This window comes from Lycium ferocissimum, chromosome 8 (genome assembly GCF_029784015.1).
Source record: "Lycium ferocissimum isolate CSIRO_LF1 chromosome 8, AGI_CSIRO_Lferr_CH_V1, whole genome shotgun sequence".
NCBI lineage: Eukaryota > Viridiplantae > Streptophyta > Magnoliopsida > Solanales > Solanaceae > Lycium > Lycium ferocissimum.
The window spans coordinates 27,966,559-27,988,586 of record NC_081349.1 but is presented as its reverse complement, the minus strand read 5'-3'; positions in this window follow the sequence as shown (position 1 = coordinate 27,988,586).

Sequence of the window (22,028 nt, the reverse complement as noted above, 5' to 3'; positions counted from 1 at the left end):
CCCTTTTTTAGAAATAATGCTCTCAAAAGAAAAGTTTTATGCCAGAGGTGAAGATCTAAAGACCTATTACCTCACATTCCTTAATACATTGTTCGATGTTTTTTCCTTGATGAGTGTTGGAGTGCCAGCCTTTCTTGATTAGTCAAAGCTAGCTTTTTCATTGTTTAATTAGACATTGAATGTTATGTTATGATATAGTTTTCTAAGTCAAAATACCTTACGAGGATAGATATTCATGCACTATGTTATTGTTGACTGAATAATTCTGAATTATTATTGATATATGATTACTGACACATGTGAAATCTTTTATGGTACTTTGAAAAGCCAACCCAAAGAATTCTAGGCTCTAGATGTGACAGAATTTCGAAGCACTTATATGTGTTGCGGCTCGAAATATTTTAAGGTTAATATTCTGCGATCTCCTTTTTTGTTGGGTTCTTTATGTAATTCATCCAAACTGGTTCTCGAAAGAGGAGGAAGACATAAACCTCCTGATTATTATCAATAGTTTTTAAAAATTTTCTGGAAACCAAGCAATAAAGGAAATGCACCATCTGATAAAAATAGAAGAAACAGTGCAGTTGGGAAGTTACAGATTTTGAAGAAAAAAAGCATAGTTAATTCAATTTTTTAAGTAGTGCACCATCTGTTGAAAAACCAACACTATTGCCAGATGCGTCATTTTTTTTTTTTTTTTTTAATATCTATCTTCTTCTGCATGATCATTAATTAGTCATAGTTATTGATTTTAGCAGATCCTAAACAGGACCTCTCTGACCGTGAATCATTTGTACCACAAGATAACTTCTTTTGGTGTATTTGTACCACAAGATAACTTCTTTTGGTGTACAATTTTGCTTATTCCATCATTGCATTATTAGAAGTGTTTTCTTGATGATTGTGGAATCACTAGAAATGAGAATGAGAGAGATGTGACCCCAAATCATTCTGTCAATATGCTCAAAGAGTGCTTTCGAGAAGATGGAGAAGGAAAGAATGCACTTTTAACTTCTTTCTCATATTGAACTGCCAAGGCATGATTTAGATAATAGACAAATTGGCTCTATTACAATCAGTTTGTCGGGTTGTTTCAAAATACACCTTCTACAGTCCTTTTTTTGTTATAAAATTTATTAGGTTGTCAAAAAAAATTGCTTCCTTTCACTACTAAAAATTCCTGATTTACCTATGAAATTTACCGAGGGACGTCCATCGGTAACCAGGATTTACCGAGGGACGCCATCGGTACTAGGTTTGTAGGTAATTTGACCTTGGTAACAATACCGAGGGACAATTCTCGCAAATACCGATGAGGACCCTCACACATCCCTCTGTGCATCCCTTCCCTCATATTCATGCAAAATAAATATACCAAGGGACGCCTCGATACTTAAAATATATAATATTGATATATATTTACCAACTCCGACATCCATCAATATATTAATGTTAACTAAATTAAAAAATTTAAATACACCGAGGGACAACCCTCAATCAATATAAATATTTAACAATTATATTTTTCATTTTTTGAGGAATTTCCATCGGTAAGGTAAATTCAAAGTACTTTGATATTTGAAAATTAATCTAGGGATGTCCCTCTAACCAAAATCCGAGATTTGCAATTACACTTGTTACCGAGGGACTTATCGAAAGTCCCCAAGATTTAGTATTATTTTGGCAAAGCATTATTTTTTACCGCACCACCCGCTATATAAAAGATTTCAATAGAAAAAAAAAAAGAAGCCAATAATAGCCATCAAAAACAATACAAAATACCCCGAAAATGATTCAAGCATTAAAATTAAGCCAACAAACATCGTACATATATCCAACCAACTTCGGGTTATGCAAACATATATCAAAAGCATCCCACTAGACTTCAAACAATCCAAAATAACAAGTCGAAAAAAATAACAATTGACACCCAATACTCCATTTCTCTCGATGCTCTCTATTCTCCCGATCCTCATCGTCTCCATGCTTTTGATCACCTCACTCTATATCCTCTCCATTATATCGATTCTACATGAAAAGTAAACTTTAGACTTATAAACAAACGATAAAAGAAATTAAAAGGGAAAAACAATACAAGATAACTTCATTTTACTTGAGTAGTTTTTTAGCAAGTCGCAAATTGCACGATGTTCGGATTTTAATCTCCAAGGTTTCAATAGTTGAATCTTAAACCAAGGTGTCATGCAAGATAAATCTTGTTTTCACTTGTCAACATATATTTTTAAAGCAGTTTATGTCAATGTGAATAAGACTAATACAAGTATGAAATGTCCAAGCTTCAAAGGTATTAACTCAAGTAATCTTTCTATCTTGCCACATATATTTGCAGAAAGTCAATAGAATAGGCCCGTATACATCTCAGGAAAAAGTAAGTCTATGAGTATTTCGGTGAATAAGCATGTTATTAGGTAGGTATAAGAAGTGAACGTCTTGAAATACACAGTTTTGCACCGTTTTCAATTTGGTAGTGCAAAAAAGAAATCGAGAAGTGATCATCGAAAATGTATGCTATTGCTTTTACATTTGATTTCAATTTGAGAAAGTAGGTAAGACTAAGTGACAGCAATAAATACATTTGTCCTTCAAAGAAAGATTAATAGACAAGGTTCATTTTTATGGATCGGAGGTAAGAAATGATAGCCAAAATCATTGATAAATGGCAGAAAAGTGTTACCAAAATCAAGCATTGCCTAGCTTGCCCAACACCAAGACGAGGAGATAATCTAGGAAGTACCTCCCGCACAATACATTCAATGACGACAATTAATATTTCAACATTTCGTAATTTGCTATAAACATCGTATATAAATGAAAGAATAACCGCATCGAAATAAACCAAAAGTTCGTAGGTAGAGGATGTATAGCCTATGGTGGCGTTCTTCAATTCGTTGAAGAGCTTTTGGCATAGCATACAAGGCTTTGTCATAACGTGTCCATTTTCAAGTTTTCCCATAGTCTTTTTCTTTCCTATTCCCTAGCCTTACTAGACACAAGTAGTCTTGTCTATTGGAACCAAATAAGCAAAAGCCAAATCACAAGTTTGATAAAAATTTAACATGCTTAACAATCAAGAGAAATATATGGCTAACGATGCGTGATGCATCAATCAACAAATATCTCGTGTTTTACAAATTTCAGAATTTTGCTATCTTGCCACATATATTTGCAGTAGCCTGTGAGAAAAGGCCCGTATACATCTCAAGTGAAAAAGTAAGTCAATGAGTATTTCGTGGTATAAGCATGTTGTTAGGGTAAGTATAAGAAGCGAACGTCTTGAAATACACAGCTTTGCATCTGTTTTCAATTTGATAGAGCAAAATATGTAGAGTCTTAACTCTTACCAGGAACCATAAAATAATATTACTAGTCAAATATATTCCAAGTAAGTTTAGAGCTTACATAGGTATCCGCCCATGGCTCGACCCAAACTTTTTTCCGTCTTCGATTTTCGACGGGTTCTTCCATACCTCATGACGGGTGGGTGGTCTATCAAGAGAAACTTCCCTAAATGAAATAAACAAAGTTAATGTTGTTTAAGTCATTATTTGTATTTGCTACCATCTAAATGTCAAACACATACCAATTTTCTCCGAGCAGCCCCATGGACACCGAACTGCAGCAGGGAATGAGCCACCTCTTCTTAGACTTTCGAGCCGCCTTTGTCTTGGCGCTCTTCTTTTGGAAACTCGCGTAGCCCGCATTGATTAAGCTCCTTCCAAAGCACCGTCCCAAGTCAACAAGCTTTTTTTTTTGAGCTCCTCATAGTCTACAAACAAAAGGCTTAATCACATAAAAGCAGGGAACAACCGGAAAAAGAGGTAGAGGAAATGTTCCATCAACAACAAAACAAAAAATACAAAGATTTCAGGAATTAAAAAACAAACCCCTAAACAGACAAGGGTGAAAAAGATCTCAAAGAACAAAACCAACTCATTACGAAACCAAACCAAGCCATCATAGATTTTGAAAGAAAAAAAAAAAATTATTAGACTTTTTGGTCAGGGGATAGGAGGAGAGAAGGAACCACGATCAAGGGGCAACGGCAAAGGGTTATGGTCTTTCTTTTCAAATAGCCAAGCAATACCGAAGGCAAGAACTCTAACGGAAAAAAAAAAAAAGATGTAAAATTAAGCAACCACAATTTGCAATAAAATTTATACTTTATGGTTAATTAATAAATACGCTTAGATATCTTAAATATTATGTGCCGACTATGTTTAGTTGTAAAGTGAATTCTAAAATTTCGGTGTAAACTTTGTATGATCTCCATAATTTGCAACCAATTTTTCATAATCCAAATGAGGGGGGAAAGTGACATAGTCGTGAATAGACAAAAAATTGGAAATCTTAATTTCCACAAACAAAGATAAGTCCCAAAAAAAAATGAAAACTTTAGACACGCATACAATATGAAATTTCGATTATATACATTCGGAGATAACAAAAAATGCCCTAAAGAACAAAACAGTTTGCATTTCAAACCCACAAAAAGAAGTATGTGATTGGAAACCTTAATTTCCCAAACAAAAAATAAATCACAAAAAGATGCAAACTTAAGACACAAACATCTGAAATTTCACGTATTTACATTAATAAGAAAAATGCCCTAAAAACACGAGAATTAGATATTCAAAATAAAAAGGCAGAAAAGGATTATCTAACACAGTTAAGATCAAATAAATTTCAATTCCGAACAAATTAGATAGAATTTCAGGGTATATTTCGCTATTAGGAAAATTATACCTGGTGTGGATTGATAGAAAGGGGTTTGGGGAAGATCTAAAGAAAAGCTTCTAAATACCAATTGAATATGTTGCAACTTCAATCTTAGCTTCCCTCTGTTCGTAGTCTTGTCTTTTTTCACTTCTTTTCGTGAAAATGGAATGGATCAGTGAAAAAGAAGAGTGGAAAGGTTTTTGCGGAAAAACCTAAGTTGAAAAGGTTCCCTCTTTCTTTTTGCTGAAATTTTTGGCGCTTTAAGTTTCCCACTTTTGTTCTTTTTTCTCTCGATTTTTTTTTTTTTTGGCTCTAAGTATATAGCATTAAAAAAACTCTTATAATCTTGGAAATAATAAGTAAATAATTTTTTTAAATTTAGATAATAACCGTAAAATTATGTAGAAAAGTTACGAAAAACTCACTTTAAATATTTATCATTTAAATCAGAACCGCATTAGATCGAACAACTAGTTGAATAAAAATTTAACTTAACAAAATATATTTTATACTCCCTCCGGATCAAAAAAAGAGTCCACTTAGCCATTTGCATACCTCTTAAGAAAACACTAACTCCTAGACAAAAATAGGTAATTTGATTAAATTACCGCTAATTAAATAAGTATTGGGATTTGATCATATAACACTTAATAGGGGCAAATATGGAAAAACATGATTAATTTTTTCTTGATTTGATAAGTGGACTCTTTTTTTAATCTAAGAAAAAAAAGACTAAGTAGACTCTTTTTTTTATCCGCATGGAGTATTTGTTAAGACAAAATTGAGATTCTTTTAATAAAAGATGAATTTATCCTAAAAGAGTGAAAAATAATAATTATTATTTTGAAAATGTCAAATCAAGTTTTCTCCAAACACAAAAAGAATCACTAAGGTCTCATTTGTTTTTATTAAGATTAAGATGTCAGAATCTGAATGAACATCTGAATATTGAGATTTGCATTAAGAATTATATGTCTAAATCTAAATACGTATAGGAATACTAAGATATTGTATTAAGGTCCGAATACCACGTTATCAAGAGTTAAGACTTAAGACCTTATTTTCCGACATCTGAATGTGTAAAATATTCTTTATTTTTAAAAATTAGTATGAAATTTAATACAATACAAAGTTAATCTAATATGTTATTAAAAGAAAATTAAAAATATTATATGAAGGTTGGTGGTAGCAATGACTAGTTGTGGTGCTCTGGGTGTCAATTGAAGATGGCGTCGGCTAATGGTGGTATTGTGGGTAGTAGCTAGTGGTAATGAATGTCGGTAGTAGAAGTTGATGGTAGTGATTGCTGGTGGTGATTGATAGTGATAGCTAATAGTGTTGGTAAATGATGACGGTAATTGACGATATATAGTGGTGAATGATGACGGTGATTGACAATATATAGTGGTGACTGATGGTGGTGATTGTAGGTAGGCATGAACGATGGTTATTGTAGAAACAGTGGTTAGTGGTGGTGATTGTAAACAGTGACTAGTGACAACGTACGTTGATTGTAGTAATTCACTTTTTCCACTTTCAATATATTCAAACAACCAAATATTCTTTGCAAAACTCTAACCAAACACAGCTCCATCTTTAACTCTAACTTCAACTCCAACTTCAAAATTTCAAATAAACGTGAAAAATATTTGGTTTTCATAATAAATGCCAACTTAGTACAATAAATAAGTGGTACTACTAAATTTTCTTACGGTAAGTCTAGAACGGTAATGTAATTGAAAAAGGAGAAAATAAACCTTTAAACAATTACCGAGGGACTTATCAATTGACAACTCGCTATTATTTGTTTAAAAAATATAAAATATTTATTTATTAAATACTCAATTTTACATAATTAAATATACCGAGAGACATCCCTCGGTACTTTAAAAAAGAAAAATCAAAATAATTATATCTATTTTATCGAGAGACTCCCTCGGTACATTTTATTTAATTTCATTTACTTTCTATTAATATACTGATGGTGTCCCTCGGTACAGGACAAAAGAAATTTAGAATGTTTGTATTTATATTACGAGGTCTCTCTCGTAAATTTTAATTGTTTTTTATTATGTACCGAGAGAGTCCCCCTATAGTCAAATAAATGTTGTAATCGTAAAAAGTTTATATAATTTACCGAGGGACGTCACGCCATTATCTCTAAGAAATAATAAAAAATTAAAATATTTGACTTTTCCGAGGTACATATATAAAGTCCTCGCATAGCTACATAGAATTTGTCCCTCGATATGCCCACGTAGGTAAATAGCTAGTTTTTAGTAGTGTTTTGCACTATCCAATTCGTGTCCCAACAGCCTCAAATTGCAAACACGTGTAATGTATGTCTCCAACATTCCCACGCAGGTTTGTGTGTTCAACTACATACACACCTCCGTGACATCACTTTTCATGCATTATGTTGGTTTTTTTCGCTGTACTGTGGAAGGATTTTTTATTCTTCTGATGTTGTCAGTTTTCTTTCTCTTTTTCTCATCTTCGGTTATCTTCTGGTGAGTTTCATTCTTATTGAGTTTGTTTTTCAATCTTCCAACTTATTTGCTTCCTCCTTCATATTGTTTTATAATGTGCATTTCTAGTTTGTGTACTTTAATTACAGTCACGAGAGAGAGCCGCTACATTCTTGAAGTTCTCCTTCAATTGTTTGAGATGTTTGGAGTACAGAGGCTATAATTCTGCTCATATTTCACTTCAGAGTCCATTTCTACCTTTGCTTTTGTCCCCATTGTCTTTCATTAAGGAGGCACTATTGAATCAATTGTCATCTGTCAACCAATGTACAGGAAGTTACACATGAGCCTTTTAGCATGTGATTTTTTTTTTTTCATGATCTGGGTGTTTATTTTATTTTAGTTCTTACTTTATTAAAATGGTAAATAGTTTATTAAGTGAAGAGTACTTTCTATGCTTAAGTTTGTTCTTGTGATTCATTTTGTCTATCCTTTTTATATTTAAATTTTTTATGTATATTAATTTTCTCTAATTTTGTTGAGATATAGTGATTAGACAAAGACAACGTAGAGATAAGTTGCTTTCTTGATTTTTAATGCAGTTTATATACTGTTTTATGAGTGAACTTTCCTTATTTGTGATTGGAATGAGAAGGTTCACTTTGCTATTGGGGTTCAAGCTCTTAGATTACCATATAAAATATATGTGAAAAATCACGTTGTTGCTATCTTTGAAGTGTCCAAAATAGCTCCTGCTTCCATCTCGCATGAATTCTTCCAAAGTAAGTGAAGTTCTCTATTATCCATGCACCTTAGCCTCTATTTTTAACCTACGAAGTTTTCTTATATTCATGCTTCTATTTACTAATTTTTCTGATATATGAGCATTCTTCATCTGCCTTTATGCCTCTTTTCTAGCTTCCTCTTAGCTTTGTCCAGAACATGTAATAAGAATTAACAGAAGTCCTTTAAGAAACTAATGACACTGAACCATAACTTGCATTGAGATGTCTATTTAACTATCCTTAAATATATTGATATATGAAAGGACAAAAGCAATTCCCTTTAAGTTAAAAGAATATACTCCTGGAGTGGAAAGTCTTTCAATTCATATGAACAATATATATTTTCTAATTTGTCATTTATCTAACAATGTGAGATATGTTTGTGATATTTACTTCTAATATGTCAAAGTCTCTGCCTCTTAGTGGCTTACGGGAAAAAATGGTTTCCTTTTCATTGGTTGTCTATGTGCTAAAATTTTTTCCTTTCGTGTGTTAGATCTTTGAATTTCCTTTTTATTTTTTCCTTACTTCCTGGAAGTAGATTGAAGGGGAGTCTTGCGTAACCTGGTGAAAGTTCTTTACGCCATGTGGCACAAGCGAGGTCACGGGTTCAAGCCCGTGAAAACAGCCTCTTGCGAAATGCGGGTAAGGCCGCAAACCCTAAACTTACGTGGTCGTCTTCCCCACCGCATAGCGAGAGCTTAGTGCACCGGGCTGCCTTTTTTTTTTTTTTCTTTTTCCTGGAAGTAGATTCTCGGCGGTTACTCAAATGTTCCCCATATTCAGTGAAGAGTTTTGAGAAGCTGTTTGGTTGTTCTCTCTGTCTCGTTTGTGCCATAGAGACATCGTTAGGGATATCTCATTGATCGGACCTTTTTAGCGAACAGTTTCAACGACCTCCAGGTGTCCTGCATTATTTGATACTGTTAGTGTGTGTGTGTGTGTGTGTGTGTGAGAGAGAGAGAGAGAGAGAGAGAGAGAGAGAGAGAGAGATGCATACCCTTTTTCCTTAGTTAGGCAATTGTTATAATGATGTTTCTATTGTACTGTTTCCTTGTCTTACACATAAATTTGTGGACGTAGCTCTTTTGCTTCTTGTTACTTCAAGCACGATGATTCTGCTTTATTGCTTTTAGCCATGCTTTGGTTATTGAAGTTCGCAATACATAGAGGCTGCTAATTAAGCTGAAACTTAGCATGAGCATTTTGTTTCCTGTTTGTGTGTTTCAAGCTTACTGCATACAATTTTGGTGTAGCAACAAATGTTACTTTATTATATAGATGGGATTTTAAGACTTTAATAAACTAAAAAGACGGAATTAGCCAAGGGGAAGCTTGAAGCTCGCTTACATTAGAAGCATTGGGTTTGCAATGGCACTTCAATCCGGTGAATCAGAATTTAGAATTCGCTATGATTTTTGTGTGTGTTGCATAAATTTATATAACACTTTTTTACCAAGTTACGGCTTCACATTGTGTCTTCCTCATTTCTTATATTTACCAAATTCTCCTTTCATTTTCGTGGATAACTGCAAATTTTATCGCATGGCTATGTTTTGTAATGCAGGTTTGAATATTTTTGTCAAATCGGGAAAACCTACTTATGACAACAAATATTTATGGAGTGGTCACATCTCAAAGGAGATCTTCTTCTTTTGTCATTTATGTAAATGGGTTCTCTCATTGAGGATGAAGAATGTACTATTTTATAATCTTGTACAACTTTGTTCAGCAATACGTGTAAATATTATTAAGTGTTAAAAACTTCAAAGAAGTAGAAGTATTTCTTTGTATTGGGACCTTTCAGTAATTACAAACATAAACAATAAGGTCGGGCATATGAGCACGGGCACGGGACATCTAGTACTATTTAGAAGCGTGAAGTGTCGGACGACCAAGGTCGAGCAGTCATTTGACTCACTCATACTGAGTTATGAAGCGAAAGGTATAATAATTAATTATTAAAACTGAGTTAAAAATTAGGACTGATTCATATTGCGTTTTTTATTTTATACTGTAGGTTTTAATCTGTGTTGGGTTTTTGCACCGGTTTATGGATTTTCGGGTAACTTTCATCTATTTCTCTAATTTTTGGGATACCTAGATGGAGTACGATTTATGGTAGCTTTAAGTAAATACCAGCCTGAGAATTTTAAAAAGCGTATATGTTACTCCGTAAGATCTTAAAAATCTTTAATTCAATTTCAGTAAATTTGGAAGCAAATCATCCAGATAAATTTTAACTATGGCAAGAAAACAGATTCGGAAGAAGCTTTTAAAGCTAACTTTCTGTATTTTAGAGCGTTGAAGATTGATAAAGAGAAGTTTGGTTATTTTGAGCATTAGTGATTGAGAGAAGAAACATGAGAAGAAATAAAAAGATGATTCCTGCAGAACTGAGAGTAAAGACCATATATGTATATATCATCAAATAACAAAAATTCCACATTATATACAAAAAAGGAAAATAAGGCAGGTGAAGATTGTAGATCAATATTCTCTTAAAAAATAGAATCACGTGTTTAGATGCCGAGATAATTGATAAAGGTTAAGTAACAATCTAAAAATGCTCAGAGAAATGGCAACTAAAATGTAGAAATTGTGAAACAAATTTAAAATCCAAGACCAAAAGCACAAGCAATCAAAACAAATGCATAATATGGGAGCTGTAATCTGATGCTTGATATTGAAATAAAAATAGTGGTAATTGTTACTCCACAGTATATGTCCCAAGCTCAAATAATGAAATTAATACAATGTCCATAACTTAATGTTAGGGGTGTACAAAGTAAACCGACAAACCGCACCAATTCGATAAACCGAGTCAAACCGAGAAAAAAACCCGACTAGTGATTTTGTTTGACTTGGTTTGGTGTTGGAAAAAAAAGCGACCATAATTGGTTTGGTTTGGTTTTAACTAAAAAAAAAGTCAAACCGAACCAAACCAACCCGACATTACATGTATTCAATTTTAAAATATTTTATACATAAAAATATTTATTTTTAAAGTAATTTATAAATATTTCTTAAATTTTTTCGTAATTTTTTATCTATTATCATATTATTCAAGCTTAAACTTAGAATTTTGAATGTCAATAAGTTTTATATCCTATGGATTTTAGTAACTCAAATAAAGTCCAAACCAAAACCAACTCAACACTAATCCTAACAAAAGAAATTTAATTTACCACTAGAAATGACAATAATGTTGGATATACTATTCTTTAGTTTTGCATAATCGATTTAGAGAGTAAAAATACATAACTTAATTTTTTTTTCTTTGTCATATAATTAATACTTATTTTAGCATGACTTAGTATTTTTAGATTATGGTCATTTTCTTTTATGGCTTGTTAATTAGCAATATTTATTTTAACCGATTATATTAGCTTTGTTGAATATTTTAATACAATGTCATCACTCTTCTCACATTTTGTGTTATTTTCTTAAGAAACACCTTAATTATATAATTGTATCTTACTAGGACTAAAGAAATATTTAAAGTAAAAATTATATGTTTTGTATCAAGACTATTCAAAAAAAAACCCGAAAAATCCGAGAAAAACCGAACAACCCGAACAACCCGAGAAAACCCGAGGTTGAAAAACCCGAATTTTATTGGTTTGGTTTGGTGTATAAATTTTTAAAACCCGACGCAATTGGTTTGGTTTGGTGTTTAAAAATCAACCAACCCTACCCATGTACACCCCTACTTAATGTTGAGTAAACCCATCAAGAGACATCCGTGGCCGTCCACTTCTTTCACTTCGAGCACCCAAAGTGGAGCTTGTTTCATTTAGACACCCTGTGTTGGCAATACCTGCTCCAGCTTAGACAATTTTTTGCACCACATTTTTAAATCCCAAGCGCGTGTATATCAATGTATATCCTAAGGATTAAGTGACCAATTACATTGTGCCACCATTTAAATTTTGCCAACTCAATTTACATCCCCAACTCATTTGCCAACCTTCAATTAATGATGTGCCAACTCATATGCCAACTCATTTTAATTGGCCACATCATCGCACACGCGGGCAAATCAACTAAAGACCAAATTAGGGCTCAAAATTACCCATTTCCATACGCACACTTCAGTGCAAACGATCGCGATTTCCACGAAAATCGAGGTAAAATTTTCGTCGATTTCGTTCAATATCTTCTCCATTTTCGCTAATTCTTAGTTAATAATCACTCATAAGGTATTATTTTCATTTATTTGCAGTGTTTTAGTCCTGAAATCGACCCTTTCGACTTTGTTCGTTTCAACTTCATTTCACAGATTGGAGAAATTTAAGGTTCTACCAACTTTTCTCGTATTTGTATGCTATATTGTGTTTAAATTAGGTGTTTTTACGAAATTTAAACCGGTTGTTATCACTTTTATTTGTTTACTAGGTTTATTTGGGAATTTCAAAGTTGTCAAAGTTATGGTTTTTTTGGGTATTTCCTATTGTGTGTCAAGTTGTGGGTTGAACAAAATGGACGACTATATTCTTACTTGTTTTCACCATGGGGCACAAAGGTGGAAGACCCCGTAGTGGGTCCCACGTACAAAGGGGAATTAGAGGTCTTTGGTGCCGCTATCGACAAAGACCATTTTAGTCTTTGCTGAGTCGAAGCATACACTAGAGATCTGCACACAAATGTCCTTGGATTCTACCGAAAAGGTCAATGATAAGGTGCTTGTTCACCATTTCGATAGACAATTATTGTGGCTTAGAATGATTTAAAACACGGGACGCAGTTTGATGTGTTTGGTCCATGGCATTGATGCAGGGTGGACGAGTTGCCACAACCAATTGGTTTGTTGGCAGGGCTGCAGGGTGACGATCGTATTAATGACCTACGTGGCAATCGATGAAGCTTGGGGCAACACACGGGTGAAGCGAGGGTATAAATATCGACAAATGTTCCGTCCCGTACGGGGTCGAAACATTTCCAAAGTGTGAGGGTCAAACACCTCCAAAGTGAGGTCGAATCATTTCCAACTCAAACGTGGTTGAAACAGATCCAAATAAAAAAGTGAAACAAGATTCAAATGGGGGTGAAACGTATCCAACTAAAGCGAAAACAAATTTGACCAAAGGCAAACAGATTGAATTGGCGAAACAGATTCGAACGGGGTCGCAACAAATGGGGATCAATCGTATGAAACATAGTAGTTCCGAATCGATTTTCCGCATCTTGATGATTCAGATGTCGACGAAGAATCGTAGAAACCCAGAAATGAAAAGTGAGTAAAAGTGAACCCCAATCTTAGAAAGAAAAAAAAAATAACACAAAGAGGAAATACCATTATATGAAGTCGGTGTTGATGGGAGGCTTTGAAGATATTGGCAGAAATAAGTCTCAGGTATGGGAAGATTAGGTGTGAGATGAGGATTATATTGACAACAGTATCAAGGTAGTGATGACAGAATGACGATTGTGTTAGACGCCGATGTTTAGTGGGTGCCGATCTACCAGTTAAATGAAGAGCACAAAGGTCGTATATGATCCAAAATTGTGTAGTTGCTATTTTTGAACTTGGTATGGTTTTTGAAAATGAAAAAGTATTTAGAAAGTATCGTCGATTATGCAATAGAATACAAAGTTAGTCTTAAGTTAAGCCTAATCAACTCGTAAAGTATGGCTCGTAGTGGTAACAAACAAAGGTGTGGTTGGTCAAGAGTGCCGCAATGACAGAGATTCCGGTGACTTTATGATTAAGAGTACCATCCCGTACACAAGTGTACAACTTCTAACAAGAACAAACGCGTAACACCAAATGGCTTGCCAGATTTAAGATGAAATAATTAAGCCCATTCGAGAATACGGGAAATACAAGACACGTGCGGTGATGTTAGGACTTTATGTTGGTAGGACAATTTGCTGCTGTTAAAATGCAAGATATACTAAGAGAGTCTATGGGTGATTGGAATTTAGAGTTTGCAAGATTGTGTGACTATTCCGAGGCGATAAAATGTACAAATCCCGGTAGTTCCTGCTTGGGTGCGAGGATGGACAAGAGAAAGTTGTCCAGGGAAGAATTTGTTTGTGTACTTTATGTCTCAAGTTGGATGCATTGAAGAAGGTGATGGAAGTGCTGTAGGAGAACAATAGGTTTTACGGTGTTTTTGGTGCGTTAAAGGTGAATCGCTAGCAGAAGCTGGCAAGAATGGAACAAACGTATGTTTCCTATAGCCTGGCAAATATGGACTTTAAACTAAGCATAGTGGAGTTTTTTCATTAATTACTTGAAAGAGATCTACGCTGTAATCGGGAGAAGCGTCTTACCTGATTTAAGGATATGCAAAAGGTAATGTACATAGTAACTTGTTTAATTTCTCACCGTTTTTCATCGTTGAGTGTTTATTTAATAATTTCTTTTCTTCAAGTGGTTTTCATGCCGCCGTAGAAGAATTGTTACCCGATGTCGAGCAAGGGTGAGACGTGCAAGACATCCGGTCCAATTGGCATCAAGAATGAAGGTGAAGAAGAGAGAAAAACAATGAGATGTTCTAAGGCCGCCTTGTGTTGAAATTGTGTCGAGCTTGATAAATGAGCAAAAACTTGGTAAAGAGATATTTTCAGGCCGATTTATCGCATTATCCAAAAAATCAGGGGAAGTAGGCATACTTTAAAGAGCATTCTAAGTGTGATGTTGTTGAGAATAACATGTGTGAAACCTTCAATTCATGGATCTTGTCTTGTAGACACAAATCAATTATAACCATGTTGGAGGAAATTAGGAGAAAGATAATGACTAGACAATGTGATATGATTAAGTTTGCCAACACTTGGATATCTGAGATTTCACCTATGGCTAGACTTACCTTAGAGGATAATAAGGAAATGGCTAGGGGCTGCAAGGTTCTTTGAATGCCGATGTTGGATTTGAGATTGGAGAGGTGAGTATAGGCATGTCAAATAACATGAGTACTAAGAGTCGTAGTTGTAGAACTTGGCAAATCGAGAGGAATTCCATGCCAACATGTCAGTTTGTGCATACTACCACATGAACTAGAGCCCGAAAGGACTTTGTGGAGCATTGGTATAGGAAGGATACATTCTTAAAGGCATATAGTCATTTCATCCAACCAATTCCAAATACGAAGATGTGGCTCGAAACAAACAATCCAAAGATCGAGCCTCCCGCACCTAAACCAATGCACCGCAAAGCCGAAGAAGAAAAGAACAAAAGGCAAAGATGAACCAAAAAAGATGAGGTATGGAAAAGTGTCCCGGAAAAGGGGGAAAATAACTTGTTCAAAGTGTCATCAACAAGGACATAACAAGAAATATCAAAGGTAAAATAGTTTTCTTTGCGTTGTTAACTTGTTTATCATGTATTTTGGGTTTTTAAGTTGGTTACCGCCTTTAAATATGCGAGTTGTGCAGTGCAGCTAGCCAAAGTTTACAAGACCTGTGAAGCACCTAGCCAAACCGCACCTACAAGCTTAAGCCGGCCCACACCTTCGGCGGTTAGTGGATGATACAACCAGAGAGTTAGGAGGGTGGTCCAATCAAAAAGAGTTAGAAGCTCAAATTTACCCCACCTCTGCTGATACAAGTATTCCTATTACAAGAGGAATAACAAGTCAACTACCTCCCTAGAACAAGACAAGTTCTTTGAAGAGAGCAAGGTTGCAATCGGGAGAGGAACCTACAAAGAGGGACACAAGAGGGCAACATGTTGGATTTGGCATATACACAAGTACAAGTGGAACTCAAATACTAAATGTAAGTCAATTCTAACTTTGGTCTCTAAAACACAACTACATGTAACAAAACTGACTATGCTTCATTTTTCTGCTAAAATGCAGCCAAAGAACATCAAGCCAAAGGATTCTAGAAACCAAGTTCAGCTTACAAGGATGCAAGTCCAACAGCATAGACCTTGTTATAAAGCTAGAGGATTGAGATGGAAAAACAATAAGTCAAATCACGCCCCCAATTGAAGGGCGATGGCAAACAAGAAGAAGAAGAATCGCGCATTGGGATGATGTAGTACTTAATTGGCAATGTAATATGGCACCAAACAATTTCTCTTTTTGGATGGTTATTTTGGCAATCGATACTTGTATGTAGCAGAAAACAATTTTGCAGATTTTAATGTTTGCTTTTTTTTGGCTACTTGTATGCTAACTTTGAGCTCATTCTTGAGCATGTTAATATATTAGCTACTATTTGGGGTTACTGTTGTTAGTGTTTAAACAAATTGTGCTAATGTAATTATAGTCATTGTTGGTGTTAAATAACATTGGCCTACACAGTTGTTGGCAATAATATGTAGATAAACTTATTGGAAGCAAAGCAGTTTTTGTGCAATGGTGAGCTCAAAACAGAGCATTGTTGGCAAATACGATGATAGACAAAACAACATTTCATTTCATTTCATTCAAAATGTTGGTTTACATGAGTGATCATACAAAGTTCCCATGCCAAAATACAAAATTGTCACAACAATGCAAGTAACCAAATTACATTCCAAGAATCCTAACAATATTACAACTACACAACTTAGCAAAAGGCAACTACTTAAGGAGCACGTATTGTCGCCTCCATCTAACAATTTGGCTTGATTTTCCATATCCCGAGCATCACAAAACCAAGAACAATGGCAAGCAACAATGAGCATATTTCTTGCTCGAATTCTTTTCTCTTCAAAAGCCTTCACTTTCTTCAACAAACCCAGATCACCCTATTTGCTTGAGCGGTGCCTATCTTCCATCCAAAAGAAATAATCACAACCACCCATTTTCTACAAAACCAATTTTCAACCCAACAATTAATCATCTAATAAATAATTAAATAAGGAATGAATGAAGATATAAGTTTACCTTTGGTATTTTACAACATAAAAATCATGACACAGGTTTAATTGGTCCAAGAAGTCTTCAATAATGCTTCATTACCACATCTACAATATCGGGCATGTTCATCAAAAAACTCCATGAAAGAGTCGGATAATCTCGACATAATAGTAACAACAATGGAAGAACGAACGTGATGAACCGTAAAAATATTAGCAAGAAGTAGAAAATATTAGCTTGAATTTGAGGGAAAAATCTGATCTTCAAAAGGGGCTAAAATTAGGGCTAAATTGGATTTTAATTTGAAGTGGAGAAGATGATATATATAAAAGGGGAAGTAATATTACCATTGGATGCCACATAGGATTAAAAAAAGCTTTACACGCGCGTGTTTTTGACTGATAACACGCGACATGCCAACGGTGCAAAAAGTGTCTAACTGGAGATTGCCCACCTGAGGTGTCTAAATGAAACAAGGTCCACTTTAAGTGCTCAAGTGAAAGAAGTGGACGACCACAGATGTCTGCCGATGGGTTTGGCCTTATTTTTTCTTTTGCATATCTTATTATTTTGTTTTGTTCTTCTTTCTCCCTTTCGTGGACCATTGACTTAAATTTGAATATTTGGTCTTTGTCCCTAAAATAGGCATCATACTTGTTCGCCACTCTCACTGGAGCTGTTTATATGCAGATATGTAATTTTGACTGCTCCTATTTTTAATGTACTTTTTTTTTTTTTTGGGGGTGAATATCTGGAACTAGAGAATGCCTCACCATACAAGCTTGTGTCCATTGGATTGATATATTTTGCTCAATCCTGGACAACTTGTACAAGAGAATGGACGACCAAGGGTATATATGTCGTTGCGCTCAGTTTAAAAAAAAAAAAAAAAAAATCTGTGCTCACTACAAAGCACTAGAAACCTCGTTTCTCGCCTCCATATTCTCAAGTCTCAAAGAATTCTTTGATCAAAGGTTTTCAGTTCTCTTTTCATCGACTTTCTCTCTTGGGTGAGTTCTTCTTCCTCCTCCTCTTTCCTTCTTCTTTCTCTTTCTTAATTTATGCTTTAATTCTGATTTTAGTGATGTTTTCTCTCTTTCTCTTTCTTAATTTATGCTTTAATACTTATTGTGGCTATTAGCTTTCTTTTCTCCTACCTCATTCTCGATGTTTTGTATAAGGTGGAACCTTTTGTCGAAGCTCTAGAGAACCAACATATAAGGTTGAATTTCATTCTTAAGATTCATTTTTCACCTGGTAAGTTGCTTGTTATGCCTTTTACGTTTTGAAATTTGATTACACGCCCTCTGTTAAACTTTATGTGCCAATAAAAATCCAAGATTTAGGTACTTTTACATATAAATAACACTACTGAAATAGTTTGGATCCATGTTTGTGCAAGTTTTGAACCCAATCACACAAGATCATCCAAGAGTATCATTTCATTTGAATGTCACTGGTCTTTATTTTGGTTACCTTTTAGTGGAGGTAGAGACGTTATTTACCATAATATTGTAAAATAAAATGGCATATTTAGGTATGGCATATGCATCTAGTTAGACTTCTCATTTCTTTATATGAACCATATTCGTTGTTTATGCTGCAAGTATATTCCAGCTTCATCATTGTTTAGTGCTTCTCAGATAAGATTTGTCATTTAATGCTTACACTGTTGTGTACCTATCTATTGTTTAGTGCCTCTCAAATGAGACAACAATCAATACTTAAAACTGTTTTGAATTTTATCCGTTGTTCTTCAATGAGTCCACCAATAATTAAGTTAAACTTCTAATTTTCCTTCATTGTTTTCCCTTCTTTTGATACATTGGGTGTTTGCAGCTAGAAAGACTGCAGCCACAGAGATGGCAAGGAGGGCCTAACGAAACACAAAAAGCCTTAACTATTGCTGAGATTTCTTGGTGAAAATGGGAAATAAATAAGTCTCTTGTCGCCAGAACAATGAAGCAAAAAGGAGTACAAGAGTGGTCAATTTTTTTGTGTGTGTGTCTTTTGTATTCTGTAGAAGTGAATGCAGGGTTTTGAATGCTTAATCCAAGAGATATGACTTATAATTTAAATAGGACCTTTTGAGGTTCCTTGGATACTGAGTATCAATCTTCTTATAATGCCCACAAGATAACCTGACTTATTTAAAGTAACGTTACTCTTGCGTGTTTCATAAGAAAAAAATTTCTCTTATTTTATTTTTTTGGTTGACTTTTAGCCATGCTCGGTGGCTATGCGCATGTGTCCCAAAGTGACGTATATTTTTTGGTAATTGGTATACTCGAGAGAAAAGCCTCTCTCTTCTTGAGTCATCTGTACTTGTGGTACAACCTTTGTAGGTATCATTGTTCTTCTAAAATTCTAGATTGAGTTAGGTGCTTATGTAAACAATTTGAGCTTGGCTTTATGTCTTCAGGGAAGCAGGACAACTTGCCTAAAAGGTGTTTGTTCATTAGCATCTTGCAAACTAGAAAAAACATTTTGAAAGGAGTAGATTTATGTCAAATGTTCTGGAAGAGAGGGTCTGTGTCTTGGGTTTGTCTACTGGCCCCCATGGCTGAAGAAGTAGAGAATTTTCCATTTGTTGGGTGAGCCAACAACGTCTCCAATCAGATGTAACATTGATGTTGTTGAAAAACCTGAATCGTTTTTACATGGATGTTGACCGACTCAAATGTTCAATTCCTTTCGAGCTGGATAATTTGTCAAATACTATCAAAATGTTACTATTGTTTTTTCTATTGTATGTTGCCATTCCCTTTTGTCTTGAGCTAGGGATCTAATTTGTCATCATTTGGTGTTTCACAGTGACATTTTTTCCTGATTGTAATGATATGTGGTGTGGTTCAATTGTTGTTTTATATCACTGCCAAGTAAAATGTTGTAGTTCTTTAATTTGTGGCACTTATGCACTTGGAGCAAATATAAGCAACTGAAAATGTAAAATGTTGGGCCCGTGCTAACCTCATCTAGTGATATAACTAAAAGCAACATGAATGATATAATTAAAATCTAATACTATACATATGAATAAATATAATTCGACTTTCATGTATCGAAAGAGGAATAACCATCTTAAAGAAGAAAGATCTAATTAAAGTTGAATACATACATAACACACGGTGATAAAAAGAGATTACTAATTAGCAACTCTATTCTTTCATGTCACTAATATTCATATTTTATTACTTAACTTTTTAAATATATATAAATTTTATAATTTCCGGAGACTAGTTTGATAATATATGGCAAGTGATTGGGACTTGATAAGGTGAGTCATCTAAAAATGACAAGATGAAATATAAAAATTATCAACATTTTAGTGCTTTTTATTATTATTTTATTGATTGATGAAATATCTACCTCAAACTTCTCAAACATGCACGATGTGCCAACTGGCAAGTGATCATGCACTTGAAGAAGTCACCTGTGGCAACGCGGAATATAATGATCACCAACATTAAAGTGGTCTTTTGTAATTATTCTATATTTTATTTAATTAAAGAAAGGAAAGCAGCAGAGTCACACGACTGAGGGCCCCCTCTATCCCCTTGATTGCGGCCAAACCAGCTCAGTCACATGACTTACGACCAGTGTTTTAAAAGGCGAGGGCGTAAGGCGGGGCGTTTTACGTTCCAATGGTATGACAGTTTCGAGATCGCGGGCATAAGCCCATGATTTTAATTTTTAGTATTTTATAAATGATATAATTATAATAAATACAAAGGTGAAATAAACGTAAAAAATTGAAGAAAATTATATATATATATATATATATATATATATGCTCCACCCCAAAAAAAAAGCTAATTAGAACAATCTATTATACGCTACATACAAGATACAAGTATTGCTTGTTACTTTCGAGATAGTAGAAGACAAGATAAATAATTGAAAAAGAATATATATATATATATATGCTCCACCCCCACAAAAAAGCTAATTAGAACAATCTATTATACGCTACTTACAAGTACAAGTGACCGCCGTTACTTTTTTTTGAGATAGTAGAAGACAAGAGCGATAAATAATTGGAAAAGAATATATATTAGGCATTCTAGCAAAAAAAAAGTCTTGACTTTTAAATTTAATGTTTCAGCTTTTTTTTTAAAACATTTGAGTAATTACGTGTTGACTTTTGAGAATTTGGGCATTATATTAAGGACTTATTTAACAAATTTCGTTTTAGTTCGAAGAAGTTTTCTGGGCTTATGCCCCAACACGCCCCAACAAAAAAACTCGCCCCAAATGCCTGGGCGTACGCCCCGAATTGCTGGGCGTACGCCTTTGGAGACTTTCGCCCCGACCCATCGCCCCGGGGCATTTTTGATACGCCCCGCCTCAGGGCTCGCCTCGAAAACGCCTTTTAAAGCCCTGCTTACGACTGAGGCCCTCTCTGTCCCCTTGATTGTGGCCAAACCAGCTCTCTGCAATGCCAATCACAGTAAGCCGATTCACGTTAATATTAAGTTATTAACATGTTTAGTCAAAGCTTCTAAGCTAAGGTTAATGTTTTTACCTTAAGGTGTTTTTCAAAAAAAAAGTTTTGGTGGGAAACAGTTAATTTGTGTTTGATTAATCAATTTAAAAAAAATATTTTTTAGCAAGAATTAGTATTTCGCTAAGCTTTTAAAAGTGTTTTTAAGAGTATTTATCAAAAATTCTTTAAAAAAAATACTTTTGAAAATAATTATTTTTTTAGCTTCTGAAAAACAACTCCTGCTACTTCTCAGAATCACTTATTTTCTCTCAATAACTTGGTCAAACACCTCACTTTAAATTTTATCATTAAATTCATAAAAATAATTATGTATGAATTAAAGTAAAATAATGAATTCGCTCCATTAACCGAACGAACGTCATGTGTCAAAGCATGCCACGTGCATAAGTGACATGATATGCTCAAGACAATATAAAGATCAAATATCATCAAGTGTTCCAATGATATGTTTTAACTAATTATATACAAACTCAAAGCTTTTGTGATAGCTTTAACAATTCAAGTTAACCAATATAATCAAATTGAAATGTTATATTCATCACAAATTCCCTTCCCTACAGCTTCAAATAAGAGTCTCATCAGAAAAAAGACAGACATCGAGAATATTTTCCTCTTCATTTGTGATCTGTAAGTCTTTTGAATATTAAGAAGTCTTCCTTGATGGTGAGCAGCTTGTCCTCTATACCTCAAAAGTTATGTCTACATTTGTGATCAAAGACTGGCTTCGCATTCA